The 6,393-nt window shown below is 37.5% G+C and overlaps 1 pseudogene; it reads right to left on the reverse strand.

Moving 5' to 3' along the window:
• Positions 1-318: 318 nt before the first annotated feature.
• Positions 319-3,915, reverse strand: LOC103328167 (putative disease resistance RPP13-like protein 1 pseudogene; annotated as a pseudogene).
• Positions 3,916-6,393: the final 2,478 nt, after the last annotated feature.

The following is a 6,393-nucleotide window of genomic DNA, read 5'->3' on the forward strand; positions in this document are numbered from 1 at the left end:
AACAAACATCATTATGAGGTATTTAAACGTTCAGAATTGAACGTTTTGAAGACACTGATAGTTAGACATCCAAAGTTTGGAGTCATTTGCAATTAGAATTTTTGAATTGCTGTTGTGATGATTAAATGCCCCCAACTTGGATAGCAATCTGTAAAAACTAAATGACTTATGACATACACATGCTAGATTTAAAGTTTGGTAGATTTAAACTCAGTGACCAATATGCAGGGATGCATGCATTGAGCATTACCATGCAAACCTTTATAAAACAGAAAATCAATGGCAGGTATATTATAAAGTAGATGGGAGGAAATTGGCTTAAGAAAATATAGAGTATCAATATGTTTCACAGTGACAAAGAAGTAAACACCACTATATTCACTACTGAAATTAAACTTAGAAGTACAGACTGCAGAACTACTAGTACCCCAGAGAGAATTGAATAATTACCATTAGGAGAACTAGAAGAACCCATGCATCAAGATATTGCAAATCATATTTGTTTCCCATCGATCTCTATGTTGTCGATGTGAGCAATCTTGGGCCAGTCTTCCCCTGTCTCTCGTTGGCACCGTTGTTTTAACAAAGGACATTCCGAGATTTGTAGATGAGAGAGAGAAGTCTGTAGCCCTTCATCTGGCAACCACTGCAGCTCAGGGCACATCTGAATTGTCAACTCTTGAAGAGAGGTCAGGTGTGTCAACTCGCCTTCTATGGTACTAAGATTCAAAAGACTGGAGATCCATAGAGAAGTAAGACTGGAAGGCAGCAGCCCTTCTTCCGGAAATGAATCTACTGCTTCGCACTCTTCGAAGCTGACTGTCAAGTGTCTGAGAGAGGTGAGTCTTGGTAGATTCCACTGCACACGATTTGCAATGAGCTTTTTGCAAGAACGGATGGAAACAGATTTTAACTTTGAAGGTAATCCACCTTCAAAAAATGAGTGCATTTCTGGGCAGTTTTCTATGGACATAGACTGGAGAGATGGGAGAAGGGCCTGCATCTGTTCTGGCAATGACCTCAATTTCTTACATTCATTGATATATATCTCTGTTAAGTCTGTCAAGATGAGCTCCTGTGAAATATTAGTGACGGATTCTAGACCGGCTCCACATAACTTGAGCATATTAAGGCTTGGGAAGTAGTCTAACGGTAATATACCGGTTAGCTTGGGACACTTCAGCAGACGAAGCTCACGAAGATTAGGAAAACCTCCACCTTCATAAGACCACTTTTCCCATTCCAACATATTTTTTAGTTTCAACATTTGAAGACATTGAAATGATGGCCTAATTGCACAAGTATCATCAGCATAAAACTCATTGTCAATCGACACCACTCCATTTAACCCATCAATTTCAAGCTCTTTGAGCAAGGGTAGCTGTCCCAATGGTGGCAGGAGTAAAATATTTTCACATCGCTTGAGTCGAAGACAAACAAGATTGGAGGAACAATCTACTAACCACCTCGAAAAGCTGGTGCTCCCATAAGAACAAATTGTGAGTTCTTTTAGGTTTGTATGGGGCTGGAGGTTGTTGAGCACCTGCCTATCTTTTTCTGAATCGTTACTATTGCATCCCCATTGCAAAATTAGTTCATTCAAATGCTCCTTCTCCCTCATATTGGACTTTAAAGCATCCTCGGCATGAACAATATTCTGAAGGCCAGCAATACGAAGTGTTCCATGCAAATGTTGAAATTCCTTTAGCTCGGCGATGTCATCGCCATGATCTTTGTCCAAGACAAAGTCACTTAACGTTTGGAGATCTTTCAGTTTGCCCATCTTTGGTGGCATCTTTTCTAACTTTGTACCTCTTATATCAAGATGACGAAAGTTTATTAGTTTTCCCAAGTCAGTTGGCAACTCAGCAAGAGCAAGACACCATGATAACAATAACGTCTGTAAATTATACAAAATGCACACAGAATCTGGTAACTTTTGAATCAAAGTATAGGACATATCCAAATACCGTAGATGTATCAAGTTGCTAATGGAATCGGGTAGTTCCCTAATATCATACCTTGATAAGTTGAGAACTCTTACATATTGTAATGTATGCAATAGATGATGTAGGTCCAGCATTCGAAATTTTCCTGCCCATATAGGTAGCAATGATAATGGTAGGAAGGTGTGCAAATACTTTAAATCGTCAAATTTCTTGTAGGCATGACAATCTGTTTTTTTCATAAATGAAAGATGACGGGTTTTAATCACGCTATTGAGTGAGTCACTGTCCTCCAACCTAACACAGAATTTTCCCGACACAAACTTTGCTAGATCATGGATAAGGTCATGCATAGTAAAGAACGATTGAATGCTTGATGACTGTTGAAAAAATGACCGTGAGATGAGATCATCAATATACTCCTCTCCAACTTCTTCCGCCGTTTTCTTTTTTCTAGGTTGTAAGAGATCTTCAGCCATCCACAACATAACCAATTTCGATTTTATAAATGTGTGATCTTTTGGAAATAAGGAACAATATGCAAAGCAACGCTTAAGATGCGGAGGTAGATAATGATAGCTCAACCACAGAGCTGGAAGAAGGTTAACGTTCTTGTCTAACAACTCCCATATGTCACTTCTCAATATATTTTTCCATTCATCCTCATTTACCTTAGAGCGTAAGAGACCCCCAAGTGCTTTTGCAGCTAAAGGAAGGCCTTTACACTTCTTAACAATTTCTCTTCCAATCACTTCCAGTTTTGAATTTTCAGTACGACCTTCAATTTTGAAGGCATGTTTTGCAAATAATAACCAACAATTATCGTCAGATATTTCCATGAGATGGTGAGTTGGAAGAGTACCCATAACAGATGCAACACCTTCATTGCGCGTTGTGACGATGATCTTACTTCCATGTGCTCCAGACTCAAAGGGACGCCTTAACAAATCCCATTGGATATAATTCTCATTCCAAACATCATCACAAACAAAGAGAAACTTCTTCCCTGTCAAAGCCTCCTGAAGTTTAACTTGAAGTAGGTTGAGGTCTGTCATGTCACAAGTTTGTGAACTAACTGCCCCATAAATTATCTGCGTTATTCGAACAACATCAAACTCTTCTGAAACACAAACCCATACTTGAAGGTCAAAATGTTGCTTCACTCTAAGATCTTTGTATACCAGTTGAGCAAGGGTGGTCTTTCCAATCCCACCCATGCCCACAATAGGAATGATACTTATCTTATTATTCTCTCCATCATTCGATAGCAATAATTCGATAATAGTATCTTTGTCCCCATCCCTTCCATACACACTGTTGTCTTCTACCAAAGATGTTGTAGGTAATGTGGCTTGTTGTCTACCTTCAACACTTGTTTTAATGCACAGATCAACTTTCTCTTTTAGAATAAGTTCTAATCTGTCAAGAATCTCCACTATCCTGGGTTCGATAGCATTTTCGATCTCATCAAAGGAAGTGGAATTTAGGATTGTAATCTTACTTGTGCTGCTGCTTCCGGGTTCAGCTTCCAGATTGCATCGCAGAGCTTTAATGTTGATCTCGTCCAGCAGGTCATCTGCCTCATAGAGAGCATCTTTAAGCTCGTCAAGCCACTCTCTCACTGCTGTGTTTCTGATTTGCTTCTCCTCTGCATCATCTAGCAGTGCATTAACCGATCTCAGCTTCATTTTCAACATCCCAAGCAGCTTATTGGTTTTTTTCCGTCCCCTAATGAAGTCAAGAACCTGACGGGAAGACATCCTATGAAACAGAACAGAGAGAAAAGAGGATAGAAACGCTCCAGCCACTACTTCTGGAACCATGATTTCTTAGTTAGACTGGAAGCTGAAAGATGAGCAGAAAGGTACTTAATCCCTTGGCCCTTGAAAGCTTTTTATTAGTTATGTTATGCTCTTAGAAAAGGTCCACTAATCAGCTCCGAAGCCAGTATTTCTTCTTTACAAATGGATTTGAGAGTTGGGGAGAATGTACTAAGAAATAGAAGAAAAAACAAATATGATGGCCTTGAATAAAAAAACTGGCTGAGCATGAAAGACAAAAGCCAACCTTCAATTTCAATAGAAGCTGCTAGGAAAATGAAAGAAGAGGAAACAATTGAGTGCACGTAACAACAACGCGGTTTTAGTACTTCTCATCATACTGTAATAAAATGCAAGGTATATTATGGTTCGTCGCTGAATTGCTCAATTTCATATGCTTATGTCAGTAATATAATGAATATAAGTAGTTGTCATTCTCATGCAGGATTTTCATATTTTCCTTGCATGGACTTTTGATGAAGCGGATGGGAATTTTACACAGAGAATAGCTATCAAAGACCCTGACGGTGAGGAAAAAGAAAATGGAAAATCAAACATCTTGTGGTATGAACAATTTTCCCCTGCATAAATTATTACCTTATCAGTAACTGTCCATTGAATTAGAGGCACAACAACAAAAGAAAATGAACTAGTGGCACCAAAGTCATATGCCACTTAACAGAATATTGCAAGTGGTGCCTTTGATAGCTAAATAATATCAACTATCTACAAATCAAGGAAAACATAGGTAGTTCACCAAAAAAGGTGAATTTTCTTCTTCTTTATTTTATATACATTTGAAGGAAACTTCAACGAATAAACGAAACTCATAGAACTACAAGAAATTGGGACAGAAGCGACTGATTTCCTGGCCACGGCGCATCCATGTAGAAACTGTCATACCAAAACAATTGTTGATGACTAACATGTAACACCCAAATAAAAGTTTAGAGTTGATAAAATAATAATATTTGTATGAAAAGAGTCCTACAGATGCTTTCTCAGTTCTGCATTACTTTTCAATAGCTTTCCAATCAACCACTCGTGGACAGAAGGTGGACGAGGAAGGCAAAGCTCATCAAATGATTGAAACACAAGAAAAGAGCTAGCTGAAGGGCAATTTTGTGCTTTGACAAGCCCTATGTCAGAAGACCTTTGGGGCACACCCTGCTCATTGCAAAAGTCCTAGTGGTGAAGTGTGACCTATTTATTTCACTGAGGCTCTGTCTTAACTCCAAACTCCAACCTTCAAACCTTGAACTTGAACAACACTTTAGACTTGACTCGACCGATCCTAATACTTACAAGGACTAGGTTTTGGGTTAGAAAACTGCCATAATTTTGCACTTACTCTAGCCCCTCTTGTAGAAATTCATGGCTTCACCATGCATCCATCACAAATTCATGGGTCCGTACTAATAAAATCTTGCTAAGGATCATTGTCAACTCAAATGTCTTTGTTTAGCTCCAAGAGCAATTGACATGCTGAGCTAATTTTAACAGCTTGAATAATATGACTGAGATGATGAACTGTTAGAACAAATAATAAATCCTCCAAGACTATCAGATAATTTAACAAGTAAGCAAGATCAAAATTAAAATGATGTACAGGACAATTATTGTTTCATTTCAACTAAAAATAGAATAAAATCATTCTAGAAAACGATTCACATATTATACAAAATTCAATTACCATATCACTCCAGGTCAAAATACTATAATTCAAACTGAAGTGAACCACCAAAATTTAGAGTACCAACTAAGCATGCACAGATAACAGATGATAAACAAAACGCATTAAAAGGTGAATGAAAATTTGTAACTAAATACAATGAAATTCTGAAATGTTACAATTTACAAACTAATTTCTTTTTCTTCAGAAGATGTCCAGATAAAACTGTCATATTCCGTCAATCTGAAGGAGGACGAGGAACAACCTACAGAGAAGTGGCTTCTGGCTTTACAATTTACAAACTAATTTCTTATTCTAGGTAGCTGAAAACGAGACGACTGTAATAGGAAATTTGAGTCCCTCTTTATTTTGATTCACAAAAAAGAGTCAGTGAACACAATGAATTTGTGTATCTTCTTTGCTTTAGAACATATAAGATCTTAAAGAGATTTCTGTGTTTGAGACAACACCGCTTTCCAGGTTGGTGTAACTTGTTTCATGTGTTTTTATTTATCATACAATGATTAATTTGAACACCAAACTATTGTTAGGTGACTTGTGAACAGACATTAAACCTCTCCAACATACAGGTAAATTTAAAGTTGAATGATTCCCCAGTTTAATTTAGACTTGGTGGTTGCTGCAAGCTCTTTGCGCCCGGTAATGAATTCCAGTTTGCTGCAAGCTTCTGCAGTACGTTTTAGAACTACTTGGAATCTTTGAAAAACAATAATCTGTGTGTAACCAGAATCGTGAGGATTCATATCAGTTTTCTTTTCATGTCAGAATATTGTTATGGTAATTAGTTAATATAGCGCATTTTCTTCTTATTTTTTTATGTTTTGGGTTTTTAGGTCGCTTGAATGCTATTTCATCCATGCGTATTTTACATTGAGATGCTTCTTTATTAGAGAAAAGAAGACAATAAGACACCTCCCCTTAATATGTTTGAACA

This window comes from Prunus mume, linkage group LG1, assembly GCF_029339155.1.
Source record: "Prunus mume cultivar Tortuosa linkage group LG1, ASM2933915v1, whole genome shotgun sequence".
Classification (NCBI taxonomy): Eukaryota; Viridiplantae; Streptophyta; class Magnoliopsida; order Rosales; family Rosaceae; genus Prunus; species Prunus mume.